Source organism: Aptenodytes forsteri, unplaced genomic scaffold (genome assembly GCF_000699145.1).
Source record: "Aptenodytes forsteri isolate BGI_AS27 unplaced genomic scaffold, ASM69914v1 Scaffold143, whole genome shotgun sequence".
Lineage (NCBI taxonomy): Eukaryota > Metazoa > Chordata > Aves > Sphenisciformes > Spheniscidae > Aptenodytes > Aptenodytes forsteri.
Genome location: NW_008794951.1, coordinates 7,444,758 through 7,469,972, shown reverse-complemented (window position 1 = coordinate 7,469,972; position 25,215 = coordinate 7,444,758).

Genomic DNA, 25,215 nt, shown 5'->3' with positions numbered 1-25,215 from the left:
ACATGGATCTGTTAATTATTGCAGCCTTACATAACTGAGGGCATAGTAACTTATGTCAAGTCAAGGGAGCCTGAAGGACAAGCAATGAGTGTCTACAGGGGAATAGCACGTCTTAAACTGGAGGTGCTGCTGAAGGGATCCTACTATGGCAACACAGCCATAGAGCCCATCAGCTATGATGGGGTAACTGCCTATTTGCATATTCTTACTATGCAGTAAATGCAAGTATTTTACAAAAGATAAGTGGGTTGACATGTAAGTGGATATTCTCATTTGGACTAGTTTAAATCTGACTTAAGCTTCCAGTTACAAGTGTAACTGCCTTTTGAGTTTAAATGCTCTAGGAATTTAACTGATTTGTCCAAGACCACATCTGTAAGTCCAAACTTGGATCTTAGGTATATTTCTCATTTCATGTTCAATGAAGATTTTCTTTATACACAGTCTATAACTGGTGAGGTAATTTCACTGTGTCACATACTATGCTTGGTACTCTGGCACAGAGAATGCAAAATTATGGATCTGTTCCTTCCATGGCTTATGTAGAATTTTAATATATGTTAGTTTGTTTAAAGGAGTAATACGTGAACTAAAACTAAAAAAAATCGATTGAGATATTTTCACAGCTGCAGGAAGTAGAGGTGAGAGCAATGTCTTACTGCCTATAGTCTCTTCCAATGTCCTTTTTAAATTATTAATGGATTCTAGAAGTAAAATACATAATTTTACTGCACAATAAACAACCCAGTTATGTTCCTTCATATAAATATCATGAGAGTTTTTCTTATGCTGGCTAAATTTCCCAAGAACAACAACAGACATTATGATCAAATATATTTCTTAAATTGAACATTTGTTCTGGTTTGTTTTTCAGGAGGGTTTCTGTTGTGTACATGCACCCATCTCTAAAATGCTGAAGTTGTAGCAGTCATGAGAGATGTTGCAAGTGTTCTGGTCCCTCAACACACTATTAATTCAGATAAAGCCGTTGTAGATGTTGTAAGGTCATACTGAGTTTAATGAAAGCTTAAGTTTTGGCCCATAATGTATTTGTGGTTCAAATCGACAATGCTATGGGAGATTCATTAAATCTTGCTAGCTTCTTAATGGCTGAATTATTTGCCATATCTTCATGTATGCACCAGTCCAGAAAAGCACTTAAACTGGTTTATAACTTCAAGCAATCAAGTAGTCTGAGGTTTGTCATGCTCTTAATTTCATGTGTAATTAAGATGAAATGAGCCCTATGCTGGGTTCTTTGAAAATGTCCTTTAAAGAGAACAATAACCTGAGTTAACAGCAAAATAATAAATGTTGTTATACAGTAATTCAGCAGTGTAACTGCAAAAAATAGCTGTGAAGCATTGTGGAGTCCTGTGTCTTGCATCTGATGTTTTAAAAGCAAGAGACAAATACCCAAAATCTCTCACTGTGGATAGGATGGAAGTGAAAGAAAATCCTTCAGATTTTTTCCAATGATTTTCCAATGTTTGCTAGAAGGAGAAACTGGGGGACAGGTGGAGGGGGAGTGTTATTTGAAGGCATTCAGCTTTGGTTTGTCTTTTTCTGCACAGTGACTGGAATGAGACACCTCAAACAGTGCTTCTGCGTGCCACCTGAAATTTCAAATACCCAAAAGGCTTTCTTTCCCCACCTTTAAGTACAAACTTTGACTTGATGTCTTTCATTCACAAAGACAGACAAAAATAGCTAAAGGACAGTGAGCTTGCTTTGGGTGATATACAGGGGAGCCTGCTGTCAATAATTATTACTGCTAATAATAATAATAAAAAAAAAGTTTTGGACAAGAACAAGTACTGAATATTTACATCTGCTGTCTAAATCTAATTGGAGCTGTGGGTCTCTGCCTGTGAATAGGGACAATATGTGCTTAGAACAAAGTTAGTAACAAATCTCTCATTGACTTCAATTGTGTAGGATGCAAGTATAAAATGATAAGTAGCCATGACTGTGTGTAGGTATTGAAGAGAGATAAATTAAGAATGTAATTAAATTGAAATAAAGTAATTGAGGAGGTCTACTAGTTGTCCCTCCTGAATGCTTTTAGATATCTTTGTGCAAAACCCACAAAAATAATACTGCGTATGTGAAGGTTGTGTCCTTTGAGTGTTTCTCAGCTCTCTCCTCTGGTTTTGTAATGAATAGGAAAAAAAAAAAAGTGTTTGCCTATGAAGTGTTTAGTGAGCTGGTTCTGATTCATCTGGTAATGGTGGTGGGGTTTTTTCTCTCCTTTTGAAGTGCTAGTGCGCTTTGCGCTTGACAAACAGCAATTGAATTATCCTGCTCTGTGTTTTTAAAATGTTTTAGTGCCTATAAAGAAGAGTGTTGCTCTGCTTTTCCAGAATGTTGTATCTGCACAAAGATGCAACTGTATTATCTTGGAGCCTGAGACAAATGGAAGGGTTGTGTCAAAGAACTGAAGGAAATAATTTGTAAAGGGATCTGCTCTTGCCATCTTGGATTTGGTTGATAAATCATTCTGTTATGAAACCTGAGAGGGTCTTCCTGTGCCTTCAAATATGAGTTTTATTTTCAATTTATAAATACAGTTTGGTTGCTTTTTTTTTTTTTTTCAGAGCTAATGACTTCAACAAATTTTGGATGGTCTTTTAAATAAAAATAAAAAATTTTTTAAATGGTCTTGTTAAGGCACAGATCTTTTGCTTACATTAATCAGATGGATTGGAGTAAGAAATCATTTCAATCTGAGGGTCGAGCTCAGTATCAGGTTTTCAAAAACTAGTCAATGGAAGAAAAGTAAAATGGTTAATATTACAAGGAAACAGTAGTTTTTCTGGGTCTGAATATAGACCAATTAATGTGATATTATGCATGTAGACTCCATTTTGATTAATGATCAAGTCCCATCACTGAAATAGTCTGGGATGTTATGACTTATTAGTGCTTCTCCACCTATATTTTTGAGGCATCAAAATCATACAGGCTAACCAGAGAAAAGACTGTGAATTTCAAAACAACTGTGCAGTGGGGGGGAAAAAGAATATTCTTTGCCTCTATAATTTTCCTAGAGTCTCTTCCCCCCCCGCCCCATTAATTTCCAGCACCATCCAATAGTAACAGCCTTTCTCATAAGAAAAAAATATTAATTAAAATCAATGATCTCCTCAATTAAATTGTCAGATTACTTGGAACAAGTATCTCAGAGTAAAAGAGAAGGTGCTAATTAATACAATAAATTGTTTTAATTTCTATCTCTTAAATAGATTAAAGAGATAACACCACATTGTTACCATTGTGATTAAGATGTGAATTATTGGAAAACCATTGTTCAAAACCTATAAAACATGCTACATGAGCTCACTAAGAGACTATACTCAACCCATAACTGAAGATTCATATTGTACATTATAGGGATGAATGGTTTTCCATGGGGGTGAAAGAAGCCCAGCCTCTTATGCAGTGCCTCTTATTGGAAATTTTCAGTGGTTTTAACCTGACATCCATTTTGCATGTGCAGAAGCTACATTTACACGCATTTGTGCATACAAATAACCAAGAAAATATGCCTGCAGTCCTAAGTATTGTTTGTGCTGGCAGAAGTTGATGTGTGCAAACATTTTTTTCCGTCCTGAACTAGAAACCACCTTTTATTTTTCTACTTTTGATTTCCTGCCTGGCTTGACAGACTTCCCTCAGCCAGCCAAAATTTCTGTAATAGGTGAGAACATCCTGGATGCTGCATGTAACAGATTTTTGCCTTTGGGGCATGTAACATTAACCTTCCTCTGCCTTTCAGATGAGTTAGGACACTGTCCTGCTTTAATTGGGCCAGATGTTTCAAAGTAGCAATAGAGATTCTGCCTAAACAGCATGATTTAGATGACAAAGCAGTCCTAGCTTCTGTACTTCTGTACTGCCAAGTCAATTAAGAAGATGCTACTCTTCCATCACCGCATGCTGTATTCTGTCAGCCAAGTAAAAGAATGACTACAACTAGAAAAGAAAAAAGTTTGAGTATATGAGTTTTATTTTCAATTTATAAATACAGTTTGGTTGGTTGTTTTTTTTTTTTCAGAGCTAATGACTTCAACAAATTTTGGATGGTCTTTTAAATAAAAATAAAAAATTTTTTAAATGGTCTTGTTAAGGCACAGATCTTTTGCTTACATTAATCAGATGGATTGGAGTAAGAAATCATTTCAATCTGAGGGTCGAGCTCAGTATCAGGTTTTCAAAAACTAGTCAATGGAAGAAAAGTAAAATGGTTAATATTACAAGGAAACAGTAGTTTTTCTGGGTCTGAATATAGACCAATTAATGTGATATTATGCATGTAGACTCCATTTTGATTAATGATCAAGTCCCATCACTGAAATAGTCTGGGATGTTATGACTTATTAGTGCTTCTTTACCTATATTTTTGAGGCATCAAAATCATACAGGCTAACCAGAGAAAAGGCTGTGAATTTCAAAACAACTGTGCAGTGGGGGGGAAAAAGAATATTCTTTGCCTCTATAATTTTCCTAGAGTCTCTTCCCCCCCCGCCCGATTAATTTCCAGCACCATCCAATAGTAACAGCCTTTCTCATAAGAAAAAAATATTAATTAAAATCAATGATCTCCTCAATTAAATTGTCAGATTACTTGGAACAAGTATCTCAGAGTAAAAGAGAAGGTGCTAATTAATACAATAAATTGTTTTAATTTCTATCTCTTAAATAGATTAAAGAGATAACACCACATTGTTACCATTGTGATTAAGATGTGAATTATTGGAAAAACATTGTTCAAAACCTATAAAACATGCTACATGAGCTCACTAAGAGACTATACTCAACCCATAACTGAAGATTCATATTGTACATTATAGGGATGAATGGTTTTCCATGGGGGTGAAAGAAGCCCAGCCTCTTATGCAGTGCCTCTTATTGGAAATTTTCAGTGGTTTTAACCTGACATCCATTTTGCATGTGCAGAAGCTACATTTACACGCATTTGTGCATACAAATAACCAAGAAAATATGCCTGCAGTCCTAAGTATTGTTTGTGCTGGCAGAAGTTGATGTGTGCAAACATTTTTTTCCGTCCTGAACTAGAAACCACCTTTTATTTTTCTACTTTTGATTTCCTGCCTGGCTTGACAGACTTCCCTCAGCCAGCCAAAATTTCTGTAATAGGTGAGAACATCCTGGATGCTGCATGTAACAGATTTTTGCCTTTGGGGCATGTAACATTAACCTTCCTCTGCCTTTCAGATGAGTTAGGACACTGTCCTGCTTTAATTGGGCCAGATGTTTCAAAGTAGCAATAGAGATTCTGCCTAAACAGCATGATTTAGATGACAAAGCAGTCCTAGCTTCTGTACTTCTGTACTGCCAAGTCAATTAAGAAGATGCTACTCTTCCATCACCGCATGCTGTATTCTGTCAGCCAAGTAAAAGAATGACTACAACTAGAAAAGAAAAAAGTTTGAGTTTTGAGCTTGGGGGTTTTCTTTGAGGGGAGAAGGGGCTGGGAGGTTGTTTGTATTAAGCCAGAAGCATGTCCAGACTGTGGGGGAAGAGCCTTGTTTTGGACAGTTGCTGAATATACGGTTCAGGCTTATACAACTGAACAGCATGGTTTGTTTTTGTTGTTGTTGTTTTTTGGTTTTGGTTTTTTTTTTTTAAGAAAAGAGAAGCTAAAGAAGCAAATTGTTCCTACCACATATCCAACGTCAAATATCTCTTAACAATACAGTGCCAAGGTATTTTGGTCCAAATATTACTTGAAATGATTTATCTACTTCACACCTTGTAAATCAGGAAAAGGACGTTTATAGTAGTCATGTACAATTAAAGAACTTTCTTAAATTTATGTGCAACTTCTGTTGATTTTAGTAGGATAACATTATTTCTTGAAATAAGTTCATGATAAATACGTATTTTTTTTCCTGAGTAAGCCCTCTGCTCTGTCCAGATAATATCTATGCTTTTTGGGCGACATTTCATTCAGGTTCTACTAATCCATGTTTGTCCCAGATGTTGGAAGAGCTTCATCATCCAGGCTTGATGAAAGAAACACATAAGTGAATATTCTCTATAAACTGAGGACAACATGATGATGAATTTCTCCCAATCTCTTGATGAAGGTTTGGCATTCTGCCTGGGTTTTTTTCTTTTTTCTTTTGTGATATAAGTTTACCCAGAAGTTTGAAAAGGTGTGGATGTTACTTGCTCTTTATTTTTGAAGTTCTCTAAAGAAAGCATGAAGATATTTATATGTTTATATAGTCCTTGCATAACTATAGGTACTATAAATATAACTAGAATCCCCCAAACACCTGGGGCTTAAAAAAAAATCTGGGAAAGAACACAGACTTTTGCAGAATTGCTCTGGGGTAGGCGAAGGTGCTGCACATAGCTGCCCCATCATCACTGACCTATGGCCACTGTGTTCTGTACATTCTTTGGTGGTGGAAAAAAAGAAATGCACCTTCAAAAGCTGGGAATGCCAGTGTAAGAGGTGTGTACGGTCCACTCCTTATATAAAATCAAAAGGTCATACTTTTATAATACTAATTTTTTTAAATTCCATATTACTACATCCTGTCTTTCAAACTATATGTAGCTGAATATGTGTTAATTACTGGGGGGAACCTGGGAATCAAATCAGATGCTCCATCACGCTACAGTTGTGTGTCAGTTGTAATGTCAACTCATCATTTATTGCAGTTTGTTTTTGCCTTACAGATGGAATTGTGGACATGATTCAAAGGCAGCTATTATGGATAATTTTATCATTTGCTTATTTTAGCAGCTTCTCTTTCAAAATTTGCAGCACAACAGTAAACTTTCAGTCATGTTGACTTCATTGTACAAAAAATAACAATTACATTATTAACTGACTAAGTAAGCACAGGTATGTGCTTGATGATTCATACCACTAATTGAGGCTGTATCACACACATTTTGTACCACTGAAGTGCTTAGAGGATGGTCATTCTGATTCCAGCAAACCACTCAGTGGGTTTCAGACTTAGGTTTCTAATTGTCCTAGGTAGCACACCTGGCTGGTAAAATGGACAAAGGCCATGGCTGCATGACTAAAGGAAGAGGCAGAGTTATTCTTTGGCATTTCTGGTCAGGTAACTGAGAAAGAAGGCCAGCAGATGGAGTTTTGTGCAACTGCCACAAGCTAGAACCTCTGTTAGAAATGCCTCTGAACTGCAATGATACAGCAGCAATACCTTCATTAATGATTTAACTGGAATACTTAAAGACTCCACCTGTAACTGTTGGTTGCATAAAATGGAATATTGGAAACTAAAATAAATGCTTAGAAAGCCAAATCCTAAAAAAGCCTGCCTGGCTTTTGAAGTTAAAAGGAATTCAGGGTGCTTAGCAAGTGTTTACTGCCTTAGCTTTCTGAATGATGTCATCATGACAGTGAGGTAACTCGGAAGCAAAATCGTAGCTGGCCAAACTCACTGTTGCTTTATAATTTTTTTGAACGTTTGTGTAAACTTAAGCTAGTAATTTAACTTTTGGTAGTATTTCATGCTGAATTTGCCCTGAGATAAAAAATTGTAAAGTGGAAGATGAGAAAATCACTCTCCGTTTGCTTTAAGTTGTGTTTTCATGCTACCTCTCAGCCCAGAGAGCATTTTCTGTATGTGTACATTTCATATACGCAGCATTTTCTCTCCTGTGCACAAAACATAATATTTTCTTAACATAGGTTTCAATAAGAATAATTGCAACATTTGTTAATAAAGATAGATTTTTTTTTTTTTTTTTTAAGATTCAAGTAAAAAACAAAGGCAATGAAATGAATGCTTTGATCTTCTAAACTGTGGTAATGCTGCTCAGCATCTAACTTAAGGTGCAAAGGTAATCCAAAGCACATATTTGGGGCTTACTCGGTCTTTCCATTTTGGTCTGCATTTTGTGGATTCTAAGCACGTGTCTTACATGCACAGATAACCTTCATCTCATAAAATTGCATTATTTTGGACAGTGCTTTTCAATACCACCAACGTTCTTCCTGATGGACTGTGGTATTGTCAGAAAAATAACATTTTCAGTTCTGTTTTGTGTGCTAAGTACAGATTTATGCATTCAGATTGGTAATTCAGTATAGAATCAAAATGTCCAGGAGTGCCTGCTTCAGCAATATCAATGCTCAGTTTCTAAGACACTTCCCTCCAAACACCCTACTTTTACTGACTATTGATTCACTGAACTTTCATCTGCTTGGTCTAAACTCAACTGCTTTGGAAAGTTCCATAACAAACATTCAGCTAGATCCATGACTTACAGCATAAGAATGTGAGAAAAAGTGTATTTTTCTGCTATTCAGAAACTGTTGGCACTGTTTTGCGTTATATAAGTCTAAAAGCCTCTCTTTTAAAGTATCAAGCTCAGTAGGAGGCATGAGTATGAGTAATCTGTGCTTTGCCTTGTTTGAAGCAATTGGTTTTGAAATAACAAAGCTATGCAAACTTGAAAACACTCATTTGTGGGAGCCTGGCAATATGTTCATTTCGTTGACATGAGAGAGAGAAACAAGCACAGAAAAGCTGTTAACTTTTCTTAAGTGCTGAAGTGGTGGTGAGCAATTGAAGTCTTTTTCTTTATGGGATTATTGACCATTTTAAGTTATACAAACTCCTCTTCCATACTGTGTGCTTACAATAATGTGATCATTGATGGAAAATTTAATATTTAATTAATTTATTATGATATGTCCCTAGGCATTGATTGATGCACAGGTTCTGTATCACTTGTTCTGGAACATACTTTAAGATTCCTTACGGACATTTCGTTAAGTACTTTAATAAAGACCAGATCAACTCTTATAACAAAAATTGGCATGTATGTTTAGAAGTTAGACCAACCTCTTTGATTTGTCCGTTCATAATTTTGCTAAAATGCAAAACCTGAATTTCTTGATTGGACAAGAAAGTTTCCCCACCTGTTCATCAGGGCATTTTCTCAATATACTATAAATTTATGCATGAGATAAACTGCTCCAGAGCTAGGGAATGATATGATGATGTAACAAGTAGTACCGGCAGTGCATTTCTCAGCATGAGTTTGGACTGTCTTCACAAGTGGGTGTGCTGAAAGCACGTTAATGTGGTTAGAAGTTATGTATCTGTTAAGCACCTGGATTCATGTAATAATTCTTTCATTGAAAACTGCTGTGAATTCAGTGAAGCAAGACCTTGTAAGGAGAGGTAATATCTTTCTTGTTCAGTAAGAGGTGAAAGTTGTCCCTCTAAGTATTACTGAACGTTGTTAGGAAAGGAGAAAATAAAAGTAGGTCACTGGGTAGTCTATAGCATCTCATCACACATAATTGCCTTTTATTCATTTTGCTGAGAATCTTTGAAAAATCAGCTGAGCCATCATATGAACTGTAGGATAAACCCAAAAGATTGGCATACCATTGTGGACATGCAGATATTTCCTCTTCACTGAGTTGCATTCAGTCATGGAATAACTCTAGAAAATTTTGCTGGACATTGACCAGCCATCATTATGGAAGGTATTTCCTTTTCATTGCTAAATCTTTAAATGATAAAGTAATTATCAAATAAAAATGATAAGCAATACCTACCAATACTATTCTATACAAGTAGATATTTTTTCCTGTTTACTTTCATTTAAAAGTTGCCACCTGGTTCTCTCGGGTATGGTGAACTCATGTATTTTGTAGTTGTGATGAGGCACTTGCTGAGTATCTTTATATTATTGTCAATATATCTTAATGCATAGAACAAGACATCTGTTTATACTAACTAAAATTAAATCTATCAGACCACAGGACAGGAGGCAAAAACATTAATGCTGAGAGATAAACAATTATATAATAGTGTTTGGCCAATCCCAGGCCTATTGTGTACATTCAACAAGATATAGAATCATGGATCTTTTCAGTTTTTGTTGCTGTCATTCCTAAAATTTGCCTTCCTAAGACAGATTCTCTGCTACTATTAACAGTGCCATATTGATTGGCCACTGCCTGGATGTTGTTCTTTCAAGTGCCTTCTAGAGCTTATATTTCTAGAAGTTAAAACCTGTGAAGCTGCATCAGTGAGAACAAGTGTGGAATACACAAAATGCGAACTTCAATATCATAAAAGACAAATAGAAAATAATGAAGACTCACTGCAAATTATTCTGTTTCTGCAGTGAAACCAGAGGAGAAGCTCCTTCTAGTTTTTTATAAGCCTTAGTTTCTAAATTATTTTTTTCTGACTTCCGTATCTCTGAATACAGAGAAATCTGGGTTCTTACTTGTCCTGGTTTCAGCAGGGGTAGAGTTAATTTCCTTCCCAGTAGCTGGTACAGTGCTGTGTTTTGGATATAGGAGAACAATGTTGATAACACACCGATGTTTTAGTTGTTGCTAGGTAATGCTTACACTAGCCAAGGACTTTTCAGCTTCCCATGCTCTACTGACTGAGAAGGCTGGAGGTGCACAAGAAGCTGGGAGGGGGCACAGCCAAACTGGCCAAAGGGACATTCCATACCATGGGACGTCATGCTCAGTACATAAACTGGGGAAAGCTGGCCGGGGGGGACTTTTTTTTTACCTATTCAACTGTCTTTATCTCAACCCACGAGTTTTCTCACTTTTGCTCTTCCGATTCTCCCCCATCCCACTGGGCGGGGGGGGGGTGAGTGAGCGGCTGCGGGGGACTCCGTTGCTGACTGAGGTTAAACCACGACATTACTATAGAGACATAAAAATGTCTCCTTGGTTAAATGTAATGCCATATGCAGTCTAGTATTCTTTTTCAAGCAATGTGCAGAACCAAATCTATTGAAGGCAGGTAGAGATAGTCTTGCAGACAAACTGCCCCAACATTTTTCTTTTTTTTTTTTTTTCCCTTGCTGTAATATCTTTTGAGGTTGACTTCTGTTTTGTAACAAGATTTTGAATAACACAAACTAAATTTTTATGGAAATGGGAAGAAAGGCATAAGAAGCACTACTGAGAAAGTCTGGAATTTGCAACACAGTTTAGGAGATTCAGCCAACATTACTACTATAACAGCGTTAAGCAACTTCATATCATTACTGCTTGCTGTACTATGCTTCCACCATGATCCACAGAAATTGATTTGGGACACAAGCACTCAAGTAACAGCATGTCTGCACTGTGAACAATTGCCTATCTAGGCAAATCTGACTGCAAAAGGAGATGAATGATGCCCAGTAAAATGGGAAACTCAGTAATTCGCAGAGTAACCCAGTCAGAATAACTAAAAAGCAGAAAACCCTAAGGCAAAGCAAAAACATAAAAGATGAACAACAAAGATGTTTAGGGTAGAAACCATGAAAAGTATGGCTGTAATTTTGATGATTCATCACCAGACTTTAGTACCAGACATGATTTATTAATGCATATTGTACTAAGTGCAGATTAAAGCCAATAGGGAAGAAAATACCACATGACAATAAGTCTCAGTCATGTTTTCAAGATAATCTGAAGCCTTATAGCAAAACCAGCAGGTCCTCCAGGTGTAGCATGTAGCGTAACTAGATCAAAAGATAAAACATTTTTGAGTGGCAAGCAAAAGATACACACTAACTACTGCTGAACATATAACATTTCCTACATGGTACTTACTTCAAAGACCTCTGAGGATTGTGGTGGTGTGTGTACTGTCTCCTCTGTTCACAATAAATGGAATTATCTTTCTCTACTAGTGAATATCTAATTAGCATTTTGCAGTTTGTGCAGTGGCTGTGCTAGAATGACGAAATGTCCGTCGGTTATTTACATGGAAATAAAATCACGGTACCCACATGCCACAATTTTTCACAGTATGCAGATCACAAGGAAGTGTTATAAAGAAAATAATTACAGCTTTATTTTTGGAAGCTATATTTAGGTGCTATCCTATAGGTGGCAATATACTGTAATACTTATGAATTAAAAATCTTACTGAAAGAGATTCAGTGGCTGTTTAAAAAGAAGAAATGCTTTTTCCTTTTCACATGATCTCCTTAGGTATTCCATTTGAACATAATTGATTATGTAAAAAAAGGTGGTCTTGGTGCATTACAATGCAGTTCCAGAGATTGATGAAATATAACAATTTTTTTTTTTTTAAATTGGCTATTAAAAGTATTTATTTCAGTGGTATCCTAAAAGAGAAAAATGTCTTTTTCTCTCTTAGCCTCATGTTCCCTCTAAAAATACACATTCAGGACAAAAATTACACCAAAGTAGGACATATCTGGTTTCTAGTTTGGTCTGCTAAATCTGAAGGCCATGAAGACTTCTAAAGTAGGTTCCTAATAGAAATTAGCATTGAATTGATATTTACTGGGAGTAAAGACAAGCGATTTCCGAACCCTGTGAAAGTTGAATCTTAGGTGTTGAAAAAAATATCAGTGTTACTCCATTTAAACTCCAGGAAAAAATGACACTCCAACACTAATTTGTGCCCAAGTTGAGGGCTCTGCCTATGTGGATTCCCACACAAAACTATATTTCGTTGTTATCTTGTTAATACTAAATGAGTGTTGAGGGGTTAGGACAGAGGCCCTGGGAACCCATATTAGTATGCAACAACCTTTTATGCTCTTCTAGTAGTCTGAATGGATAAAGAACTGGAATCAAGCTGGAAAACTGAATATTTTTTGAGGGATTTCTTGCTACCTGTTGCTTGTAAGAAGCTGAAAGACAGATTGGATGAAAGCTTTCTGTAATATAAACAAAATTAGCTGAAACTTGAATATTTGAGGCTTTTGATTCTGAATTCTTACATTCTTACACCATCCGCTCTTTAAAGCACAAAGTAGCTGGAACAAATATGCATGCAGCCCTACGGTATTTGAACTACCTGTGTTTCCTTCCCTAATTACTTTTGAAATTTTTTGTCTATCCTTTGCACATTACTTTAAGCTGTTTGGTGAAATAGTGACCATTCAGATTTTATTCTTAAGGCATCTTGGATAGAATTTAAGTACCTTTCTATGAAAATTCTCCATGAAAAAACACTGAAGTGTTTGTCTTGGCATCATTCAATCCCAGTTAAAAAGAAAAAAAACCCAACCAAAACACAACCAAAGCCAAACAAAATATTTGGTCTTCTCCTTACACCTTTTTTTGGAAGGCATATCATGTCTCAGAATAAAAAACTTCATTTAAGAAATAGCAAAACCAAATCTCTAAATGTTTCTCCAATCTTATATGATGTGGTTTACATACTTTGAAATCATTTTATCAACTACTGAAATAATTCATGATTCATTAATATGCTTAGTGTAACTCAAATCTAGTTAACAGTTATCATATTCTGTCCTGTCACTCAGTTCTTTTACAGATAGGAAAAAAAAGTGCCGTATTTGAACAGGTGCTCTTGAAGAGCAAATGGCTTAAGAGTGAAATGTATTAATTTCCTGTTGTCAGATCACCTAAGGTATAATTGAATTTCAAGTATAAGTTGAGACTTCATTAGGAGAGGTTCCTGAAAGGTTATTTATATAGGCAATGTAAAATTAATGCCTTTTATGAGAGTCGTCTTTTTCCCCCCATGTTTCTGTTATATATTTAAGTGTTCCTTGACTGTGGACATAGTGAGTATACATTAAAAATTAACTCATTTTTCTGGCACAAGATCCCAAACGTCAGTTATCTAACAACTAACTAACTTACTTGTCATGGTGAGCCAATAGAATTGAACTGGCCAGGCCATCCCCTGGTGTGTTTAAAAGGAGTTTTCCTTTCTACTCTTAGAAGTATCTGAACTTAATGTATTCTTTTATGGAGAAATAAGATTTCTATGTGTAAGGAGACAATCACAAAGGATGTGAATCTTTTGCAGAGACCTGAATGAACAGAAGTTAACAATGCAAGCTAGACTTTTGGGGGAAAAAAGGGGTAAAATGGGTGACTTGTCTGCCCTCACTGAGATATTTGAAAGAGGAAAGGGATATGTTAGGGTGTAGGATTTCCCTCCCCATTGAGCTAGGTGAACAACAGAAGGACCTCTGATTCCTCCTCCTCCCCCACCCCCCATCCCCAATGAAAGGGGTAACATCTGAATATCAAAGCTGCTGATTTTACATATGATGGAGGTCAGCATATATCACCAGTCTATTTTGCTAAGTGCTCCTTTTGCTTTTCTGGATATCTGTATGTTTTCTTTCTTTCTCTTTCTCCTTTTCTCATAGATGTTGTTGTCTATTAGACAACAAATACTGAATACCTCCCTTTCTCATCTTTTATTTTGCTTAGCCTAAACTATCTTCTGTGGTGAAATACTGTGGAAATATCCATCTCTGGAAATGTTTTAAGAAAAAACCCAGAAAAAATCATCTGCAAAGATGCAATAATGCTGCCTTACATCTGCCTTACAACTTTTACCTTGATAATTAAATGAAAAATATTGAGAAAAGGAAGACGTGATAGGAATGGTTCCATTTATTTGAATTGACTTTCAGTCAGGAACTGTTTAGCCATATAGTTGGCATTAAAATATGTCAAGTATTTCACTTAAATTCACTTAAATGTAAGCCAGTTACACAGATGACAATCATAGTACCAAAAGACAGCATATGGATGCACACTGAGATGAAAATACCAGAACTCACCAAAGGCATGTTAAAATCAACTGAAAACAACTGTTTTCTCCCTGAGTGCAGGAATGCCGGAGGGTTTTTCTTATGCTATTACAGAAGATATTAATGACAGTAGAATCAGGACTAAGTATGTTCCTTGATACTTTAAGGAACAATAATTCTAGGAATAGACACAAAACGTCCAGTTTTAACATTAAACTTTATCCACCTTATTTGATCTTCTTTGCTTTTTTATTTTTCCCCTGATACTTTTCCATGACTCTTCCTTTATCCTCTGATCCTCTTCATGCTTTCACTCTGGCCCCGGCCTTTCTATCGATTTGTTAAACTTCTGTGTCTTTGGGTTCTGTTTTGCTTCTTGCTCAAAGGACCTTCATTTTGTTCTAGAATGGAGGGAGGAGAATGAGGAGAGGTTTCCTTTCAGTTTTAAAAACTTACCGATAGGAGATCTGAGAACTTCAAACAAGCCTCTTTTACCATTCTTTGCAGTTAGTTTTCTTCTGATCTCATAGTACTGATCTCCTTCCCTCCCTCTTTTTTCTTCTGTGTATGTCTATCAAATGGATGAAGAACCTGTCTTGCTCCTTATCTGTCCTTACTCCATTTTCCTAAAAGCTCTTCATTCGTTTTGAGGAGTGCGTCTTCTTGATGCTGTGTGTGGTTAAACTATGAACAACCAAGAGCAAGTACTTTGCGTATGACAGCCCTTTACTTTGGGTTACACAAAGTTTCCCAAAGGACTGAAGGAAGTAGTAAGAATAATCTCTGTACCTTTTTCAGTGTGAAATGCCAGTTATTCTTCCCTCCATCCTGATGACATGTTTGATACTGCTGTTTCTGAAATAACTCTTTTCATTCCACAAAGAACCTTGCAACCTGAGGGAGAGTGTCTCACAATATCTGGAAAATTAACAAAAAGACATGAGATAATGGCAGTGGAACAAACATTTTCCTTCCCCTCCCCCGCCTCATTTTCCTCCCTTACTCCACAGTCATGTTTGGATTTAGTTCAAGAGAAAGGGGAAGAACACTGCTTGAAAGTACATGTGTGTATATAAATATATATGCATATATATATTTCTGTGTGCACAGGAAGATATGGAGAATAAATTTAGTGGGCAGAGCAGCAATCGGTAAGCTTAAAAAATTTAAATGTAACCAGATTATAGTTTCTTAATTTCGGGAATTTAGATGTCACAAGTGATAGGGATGTTCAGTATCTTAAGTCTCAAATTGACAACAGACCACCTGTGATTTAATAAATAAGCCAGTAACTTTTGGGGTTAATGCAGTATATCTTTAAGACACAAATACTGTGGAGAAAAAAAACCCACTCGCTGCTTCTTTTTCCCTTTAGAAGTCATTACAACTAATTACCAACAAGGATTAGCTTTTTCAGTAGGTTATTCTTGCAATGTGTCATTTTGAGCTGAACTCTGACTTTGAACAAATGCAATCGTCTAAAAGAAAAAGCAGAGATCAATCAGCTAATAGTGAAAGAAACTTCATTACACAAAAGTGGCAAAGCATAAAACCCCTTGCATTTGCAACCCATAAAATATTAATTAAAATAATGAAGATTAGGGAGTAGTGACTGTAAAGAGCTTTGTTTCCTACTCACTTTTATTTTAGAAGTGTCTGCTTTGCTTGAAGAGGCTCTTGAACTATGTGATTGAGTTTGAGATAATCTGAGTTCTGTTGTTCTTAGCTCCTATAAGTAATGCCTTGGAAGATATCATCCGGGAGTTGGTTGTTTTCTCTCATTTTCAATTGTACAGGGATTTTAGCGTTAATTGTGTGAGGAGATGAGAACTGCGTCATGTGAGGAAACAGATTTGCTGTGGATCAGGGCCGTGAGACAATTATGTGCAATTATATTTTTAAAAAAATCCACAAACAACCCCCCCTCCCCCAAATAAACCCCCAAACCACCAAACAACCCAAACCCCTCTTCACACCTACGTCGTTGTTCTCCCCACTTCATGGAAGAAACAGAAGGTAAATTTCCTATAGAACAGAAAGAGGACCCAATCTTATGCTTCTGGGGTGAAGACATACTTCTTAAAAAAGTGATGCCTGAGAAGCAGAAGGCAGAGAGAAGAGAAAGCTGTGGGTAAAAGAGAGGGAACTGAATTAAGGTAGTTGATCAGAGACCAGTCTTTCCAAATGTTTTCTAGACTTCAGTCTGAATTCTGCATTTCTCTCTGCTAGTGTTCTAGTGCCTGGGAGTGGAGACCAAGCCCCATCTCAGGGAGCACCCATCAGCTCAGGAGGTCTGGGGAGTTGAGCAGCACAAATCAGTGCAGAATGTAAACGTGGCAAGGTCAAAGAGGTAGAAAGGAGAGATTTGAATTCCTCCTTTACATGGATGTTTTCTGAATGAATGTTTTTTGCTCAGGAAGATTTCTCCTCAGGAGATTTAAGGTTCATTATAGAGAGATTAATACAGATTTCAGCTAAGTTCACAGCAATGGAAAATAAAATGCTGAACTCTGCTTAAGAAGGAAACAGATTGCTTTATGCATTATCCTCTAATACCTTAGTATAAAGTGATATTTTCTTTCCTGGTAATTATATAATTTAATTTTGTTATTTCAGAGGGAGAAAACAAACTGTACAATACCCCAGAAGTTCTGGAAGAGCAAAAGGTGAAGGAAAGGACAGTAAAAATGTTACAGGTGTAGAACAGAAGGGAAGGAAGTGGCAAAATCAGCATATAAAGGAAGAGAGGAAAAGGACGTTGTGCATTGTATGATAGTTGTGCAGAAGTGATGACACAGAAGCTTATAACAACTTAAAATATATTCACAATTTTTAAAAAGAGATTTACTCCAAAGGCCTTTTTTTTTTTTTTTTTTTTTTTTTACAAGGAGGATTCAAGATACCACTTTAAAATGATCTCTAAATACATTTTAACATTGAATCTCTTAGGAAAGTGAGGGAGAGAAATTTCCTTTATAGATATGTTTTCTGTACATTTCTTTTTCAAAAGCACTTCTGCCTTCAACAGAGATTTTTGTGTAATATTTTATGTCTGCACATTATGATTAGTTCTCTAGAATAAAAAAAACTTAACCAGGTTCCTCTTCTTCCATATTCATTACCAAGTAAATCCTAAAATATGGGAGGGTCTCTCTGTTCAACTCCATTGGTGTTAATTGAGACCCTCCAGGCCAATTTTTGTCACTTAACTGCTGTTCATGTCAAACAGGGCCAAATAGATTAATTTTACAGTTAATGATATGTCATTTAATCTTTGGCTTTATAGAGAACAATATTGTACTGTTTCAGTATTAAGATATTTATTTGTAGAAACATTGATGTGTTTATGATCTTACCAGTGAATTTTTTATCAAAACCCAAGCTAGCCATTACACTTAAAGGTTGATTAAGAGCTGTTCTTTTGTTAAATACCAGCAGGTTTTCACAGACAGAAAATGAACTGTTAGGGGAGCAGAGCTCTGCTGCATATTTAAGCAACACCTAGATATGTTGTGTAATTTATTACATAACAACAACAACAAGACACCAAATGTTTAATTTTCCTGGAAAACAAACACAGAGATAATTGAAACTTGATATATTGTTGGTGTAAGTAGAGGAGCTATTATCTAAAGACATAAAACTTATATTTTTCACACTCCAAAATAGCTTTTTTTTCCCCTTGCATTATAGCTTTATACTTCACTGACAGAACAAGATATCCAGCAGGTGTGCCTAACTAGAAACACAATAGAGCTGGTAGAACTAGCTTCTCCCCCTGACCCCCCTTTTTTATCTTTTTTTAAATAATGAAAAAGTCTGCATTGGATAAATTACTCCAAAATAAAGTTATGTAATACGTATCTATTTTTTTGAAACATCCAGTAGAAAAAGTCTAGTATTTTTTCTTCATTTACATTTATTTGTAATTGGATGTAATAGATTTGTTATATACGTTGTATGTATTGCTCTGTTTTTACTAAGTGAGGCTAGGAGGTGTCAGTTTCAAAAAAAGAAAAAAAAGTGGTTAGTTTCTTATTGTATGATGAACCCTTTGCGGAATTACATTCTGCAGAATGCTGTGGATGAAAAAAATTTTCAGAGGCTCAGTGAAAGAATGGAGAAGTGTATGGAAGAGAAATTCCTTAATAGTTACTAAATCCATGGAAACAACTTTAGGTCATTTTTTTTTTTTTTTTTTTTTTTTATTTATTTGTAATTGGATGTAATAGATTTGTTATATACGTTGTATGTATTGCTCTGTTTTTACTAAGTGAGGCTAGGAGGTGTCAGTTTCAAAAAAAGAAAAAAAAGTGGTTAGTTTCTTATTGTATGATGAACCCTTTGCGGAATTACATTCTGCAGAATGCTGTGGATGAAAAAAATTTTCAGAGGCTCAGTGAAAGAATGGAGAAGTGTATGGAAGAGAAATTCCTTAATAGTTACTAAATCCATGGAAACAACTTTAGGTCAGGCAGTCCCTGAGCTGCAAACAGAGATTTGAGAATACTTGGAGAAAGTGTCAAGTATGCCTGTACTAGTCTTACATTCCTGTTTCTTATCTGCTTTGGTACTGTCACAGGCAGTGGACCAGAATGAATTAGATGAATCTTTCAACTGCTCTGGTTTGATCAGTCCTATGTTTAAAATATTTTGTTTTATTCCTACTGGAACTTTTGAAGTGAAACTTTTCAGAAATTTTATGCTATAATTTTGAAAACACACTGTACTGTTAAAATTCCCTGATAGGAGCTCTAGTGTCTGGTCATGAGACTATTATGCTGTCACACACATATAAAACCTCTAAAGGTATTAAAGTAAGGCTTACCTGCCTTGGATTATATCCTTGCATACTAGGAAATAGAAAACAAGAATTATTATATCTTTTTCCTTCCTTTTCCATAGCATGCTGACTATTACTAAGGCCAAAGTTTATTAAAAAAGAAAAAAAAAAGTACAAAATGCTGTGCTGTTGATACTTCTTGTAACTCAGTGTCTACTTATGATCTAGATACTAGTGTCTGAATTCCTGCATTTATTTCTTGATTAAAAAAAAAACCACTAATTTGAGAATTTATATCTAGAGTATGAAACTGTGCCATAGTCATATTGTTACTTCTGAAAATAAACGTCACAGTGTAAAGGAATTTAAAACTAACGTTTAAATTAAAACAATTCAAGCTTGTTATATATAGAAGGGTAAACGGGAAACTGAATATTCAAGAACCTAAATGTTCACATTATTTTCCTGTAAAATGATGGACATCCAGTCAGTTCCATTGTATTACTCTTGTATTAGAAACAGCTATTCTGTGAAAGTATTGTTTCTGCAAACCCTGTTTCACATTACTTCTGCCTTTTTTATCTTTCTCAACAATGTGCATTAAATATCCTTTTCCTAACCTACTTGTATAACAGTGTTAGTCTATTTGTACTAACAGTACTAGACAGTGCTAGTCTAATTTGGGAATTACATCCACAGAAATTCTCATGAGTTTATCCCCACTTAGAAAATTGATCTTATTAGTTTCTACAGACTCTTATGGTATGATGGTATTCCTATGACCTATTTGACCCACTGACTTTGGTCATTCAGCAGTGCCTTTTATGTCAAAGGCTACTCTTATTTCTAGACATTCTATTTTTGCTTTTTAGGCATCACACAACTATGCTCATTTCCACCCCACCCCCACTCCCCAGTGCCTCTTTCTGCTCATCCCTCCTCGTCCTGATGCTCTGTTGCAAGAATTTACCTCAGTGATAATCTTGGCCATTTCTTGCACTGGTTTGGCAGTAGTTTCTGCCTTTTCTTTTACTGAATGCAGGAATACTGCTTTTGTTTCAGCATTTTCAACGGATATCTTTGTTCACCCTGAGAGTTTCTCAGTGTTAATTAACTTTTAATTCCTGCTATAGCCATAAAAATCCATTACTCTACCTAATTTTTGAGGGGAAATGAATTTCGGATAGTCTCTTCTTTGCCCAAATATGGTTTCCAACAAATAACGAAAGCAGCCACTTTGCACCACATCTTCCTTTATGATTTCTGCTGGTTATGGGTACCCAAATAGATGCATTTAATAAAATCTGCCTTGGCTCTGCATTCTTTTTAATAGATAAAAGTCTTACGTTTAGCTTATCATGTCCAGAATTTTGGTGTGTCTCTCTCTCCTTCTAACGTGTGTGTACTGGAAACTAATGGTCCCCCAAATGCATTCGGTCTAGCTACCTTATGAAAAAAATCAATGCAGGGGATAAGCACATTTGTTTGTTATTCTCCTTGTACCTCTTTCCTTGGATATTAATATTTTTTTCTTATTTCTGTATTTATTAGGCAGTTTATATTCTTATTTTGAAACAGTGTATTATTGCTTAAGAGGTTATTTTTATACTGTAGATGAATAGTCTGATTCTGATGTCACCTGAATAGAGTCAGTGTAAATTGGCTTGGAATTAGACTGCAATGAAAAGATCTCTTGATCTTGCGGACTTAACTACCTATTCTTTAGCCAATTGGTGTGCATCCCTAAATGGGCTTAGGAATAAATTACTAGCTGTCCTAGATGCGAACCTCTCATGCTATTGGTTTTGCATGGTATCAGCTGCATCACTTTATTATAGAAACCTGTTCTCTTCTATTTAGATAAACAGTGCATTGGAATTTAGCAGAAAATTTAGGAGAAAATCCATGTGTTTGAGCTGAAAAGTGGTTCTTTTTACCTTATGCTTTTTAAATTGAAATCTTTGAGCAAAGTTAGAGAGAGAGTAAGTTTTCCAACCTGTTTTCTGCCTTTTCTCCTGAACACAGAAGAGAGACTCTGGCATGAATCAATGGTCCTTTTCTTGCTGCAGTGACTCAGCCAATGACTTTCTGCATGTCAGTAGGAACATATTAACCCATCCTATTAACTCCATGACCACTGGGAGTGCCTTTCTAGACAGACCTGTGGTCAGGGAAACAAAGGCTGACACTTTCTGAAGTCTGTTTGGTTGTTTAGCCCAGGAACTAGTTAGAAATGAAATGATCTGGGCTCTGAAGAGAGTTAAAGTCATGATAACAGTGCTCTAAATAAAACACTTGAGGTTAGCAGAGGTGAGTGAAAGTACTTTCAGTGACTAACCAGGTAGCAAGAAGAAAGCCAGGCTTTTTTCTCATCTTGGAGGATGTTTTAGATAGAATAGGTTGGCATTTGAGTGTATAGCTTATGCTATGGGGATAAAAAGGAGATAATTTACACCTGTAAAATGTACTAACCTTATCATTCCTCATACGGATTTTCTTCTCCAAGGAGAGTGGTCCTTTACTTGAAGAAAAATGTGCAAAGGATAAACTTGTTTCTCCTTTCATGCTTAAACAGCTAAAGATTGCTCAAATTACAGTTCTGCTCAACACCTCCTAATGGGATGAATGGGTGGAAAGGACAAAGCTAGTCACCAGAGGAAGGAAAAGCAGGAATGCAGAACCCCTAGACCCAAGTCCTAACAGACTTTCCATGGATGTTCAAAACCCAAGTCTATGTTTAAATGTTCATTACCTTGGCCTGCTGAAGTCTATATGGGTTAAATATACTGTGTGCATGTATCTGAATAGGCTAACTGATGGGTGATCTATTCTTGGGTCACCCACAGGCCTTTTTTAGCTGATTTTTTTTCTGAATCTCTACTGTTGTCACTCATGCGTGCCCTTGGAGAACAGGATTTTTCAACCTTACCAATACTGATTCTCCCCGCACAAGTTGTCAAATTGATGATTCAAGCAGTGAAAAATCTGCAAAGTCTCTATAGAAATTCTAACTGCTTATTATTAAAAAATCCCTTACAATTAACTTACTTAAGGTGGTAAAAAAGACAACAAGCACTAACATTTTATTGATCACAAAAAGAAAATAAAACACTTCTGGCAATGCTAAACAGGAAGTTGTCACTAATGGTTAAAAATCCAATTTTGTGTAGTGCAATGTAATCTCCAAATCCCTATCTTCCTCTGATGATTGACCATTCTTCATCCCATGGCCGGCCGAACAATTAGTGGTCTTTTTAACTCGGTCAGCAGGATGCTTCCTTGCTGTTTCTGGGGCCATAAGACTTTGTAGCAGAACACATTAGCATGCCTTTGTAAATCAGAAAGTGTGTTACCTATCTCCCTGAATACAGGAGGCATAGGTTTTTAAGCGCCATCACAGAAAAAAAATAATCTGTGGGAACAAACGTGGGACTGCATATGCGGTGTACGTGTCACTGTTCACCCTCCAATGTGCTCCAGTAGCAGCATTTTGGCATACCATTTTTAATGTAATGAGATTTTAAAGTTGCATCCAAATCTGTAGCATTTTTCACTTTCAGAAATATTCGATGTTTAATTTGCCTTTATCTCTCTCCCTCTCTTTCTATTCGTCTTTGACAGTGAAAAGTAAAGAATGGCCAAGGTAGATGACCTGCTGGACATTGTAAAGAACAATGTTAGCTGCAGAAATATTATGTTTGCTTTACCCTTACATTGTGGTGCCTGGGGTTTTGCTTTCATCTTTTGCACTCTGTGCCCCCATCATCCCCTCTGCAGCAGTTCTAGAGGAATCTCTGCAGTTCTGCAAATTCCAAGTTTTTATCAAGTTTCTTACTTGCTACAAATAGCTTAAGATTGTGGGTTTAGGCATTCCCTGTTTAAATGAATGACTGAGATCACTCCAAACATTTGTTAAAGGTTTTGATCTGTATCCAGCTGAGCTGTCTTTGGCTTGGAGGTGTGGTTGTCCTGTTGACTGGGTCATGCCTATTTTCCCCCTCTGTCCTGACAAGCTGTCAGTTCTGTGTTGATCTCTCTATTTAGTCCTTTTCTGGTTTCTTTTTTTAGAACTTAATTCAGTTTCTCCTTTCACTGTTCCATCTCACTTTAAGCCAGCTAGTTTTTTTAGTGTAAGGCATAACAATTTGATATGATAGTATACATGCAACAGTGTTTTTTCTGTATCTTATGCAGCTTGGGTTATGCTAATAATATTTAGCACATTTATACAGCTTGAAATAATTGCACAGAGATTAACTAATTATTCAGCACAGGTAGGTAAATGGAGGAAGAATTATAATTTGTTTTTTAAATAGAATGAAAGCTGAAGTGACTCATTCAAGCTCTATAATGAGTTGGGGTAAAAGTAGGTGGAGGACTTGCAACATTTTTTTTGAGAAATAAGCTTATAATGCCTTTCAAGATGCAATGTATTTTAGTAATTTAATACATCAAGATAGCCTTGATAAATGTATTTCTCAATTCGATACCAGTGTCATTTTACCTGAGCCTCTATGAAGCATGAATGTTTTCTATATTCAAATCTGTGAGCACCTAATGCAAAAATTACTGGATAGACCAGACTCACTTTGATATGAAGGAAATTTAGGCTATGCCAGTACAGGTTGATTGTATAAATAATAACTTATGTAAATTATTGATTGGTTCTATTTTCTGCTTTTGCTTTATCGGAAAATTTCAGCCTTATGCTTCAGTATGGTACAGCCACTACTTCAAAATTAAAAAAAAATACACTTCAGAAAAATATAAATACATTTCAATCTAGGATATTGCTGAAAGAAGTCATGAAGTGAAGGAAAGGTTATATGGAGGGTTCTGAAATAAAACAAGCTGTCCTCCAAGTCCATTTCCTGTGGCGGCTACTTCAGGACAGTACAAACATTTAATAAACATTAAACAAAATTGGTTAATTTAATATGAACATGTAAGAAAAAGTACAAAGTTTTATGCAGACTTTTGCCTGAAGGCATAAAACAGGACTTGATGGTCCTCATACTCAGACCAGTCTTGGATTCTCAAAGGTTATGGAAAATTATTCTACACTGCTGTTTTGCTGTAAACTAATGTTTTGGACATCTTCCTAACCATAGTGGTTTGTGAAATTACTACAACTGATTTTTTTTTTTTAATCCGTTTGGTATTCTATCCGGTTATTCAGTTATATGTAATCTATCGGTTTGTATGAGTGAACATTTTAAGTGTTTATCCTATCATTCAAGTCATGATTGAAAATATGTGTAGAACTGGGCCCAGGATAGACTCCTCTAGAACTCTGCTTAAAATGCATTTCTGGTTGGCAGCAAACTGTTGATTACTGCACTTATATGAAGTTTTGTGCCCATCTTCTATTGTCTTCATCAAAACCAAATTTCCTAGTTTACTCATGAGAGTGTCCCGAGGGACAGCATCAAGTGCATTACTAAAGTCAAGACAGATTGTCTCTCATGCCTCCCCCTTATCTGCTAGGCCCATTATCCTGTCACGGAAGGAAATTGGATCATTTTGATGTGATTTGTTCTTGACAGATCCATGTTGGTTGCTTTTTATCACCTTTATTATCCTGTAGGGCATTTTAAATTGACTCTTAAGTGATTTGTTCTAGTATCTTTGTGAACATTGAAGTTAGACTGGCTGATATATAATTTTCCAGGCCCTTTTCCTCATTTTGGAAATACCCATGAAGTTTGCCCTTCACCAGTCCTTTAGAAACTTCTTTTTATATCTTCAACAAATTCTCAAAAATAAGCATGAATGAGTCACAGATTGCATTGGCTAGTTTCCTGTGTACCCTAGGGTGGACTGCATCAGGTCCTGTCAACTTGGATGCATTTAATTTATTCAAATATTTTTTCACTGCTTCC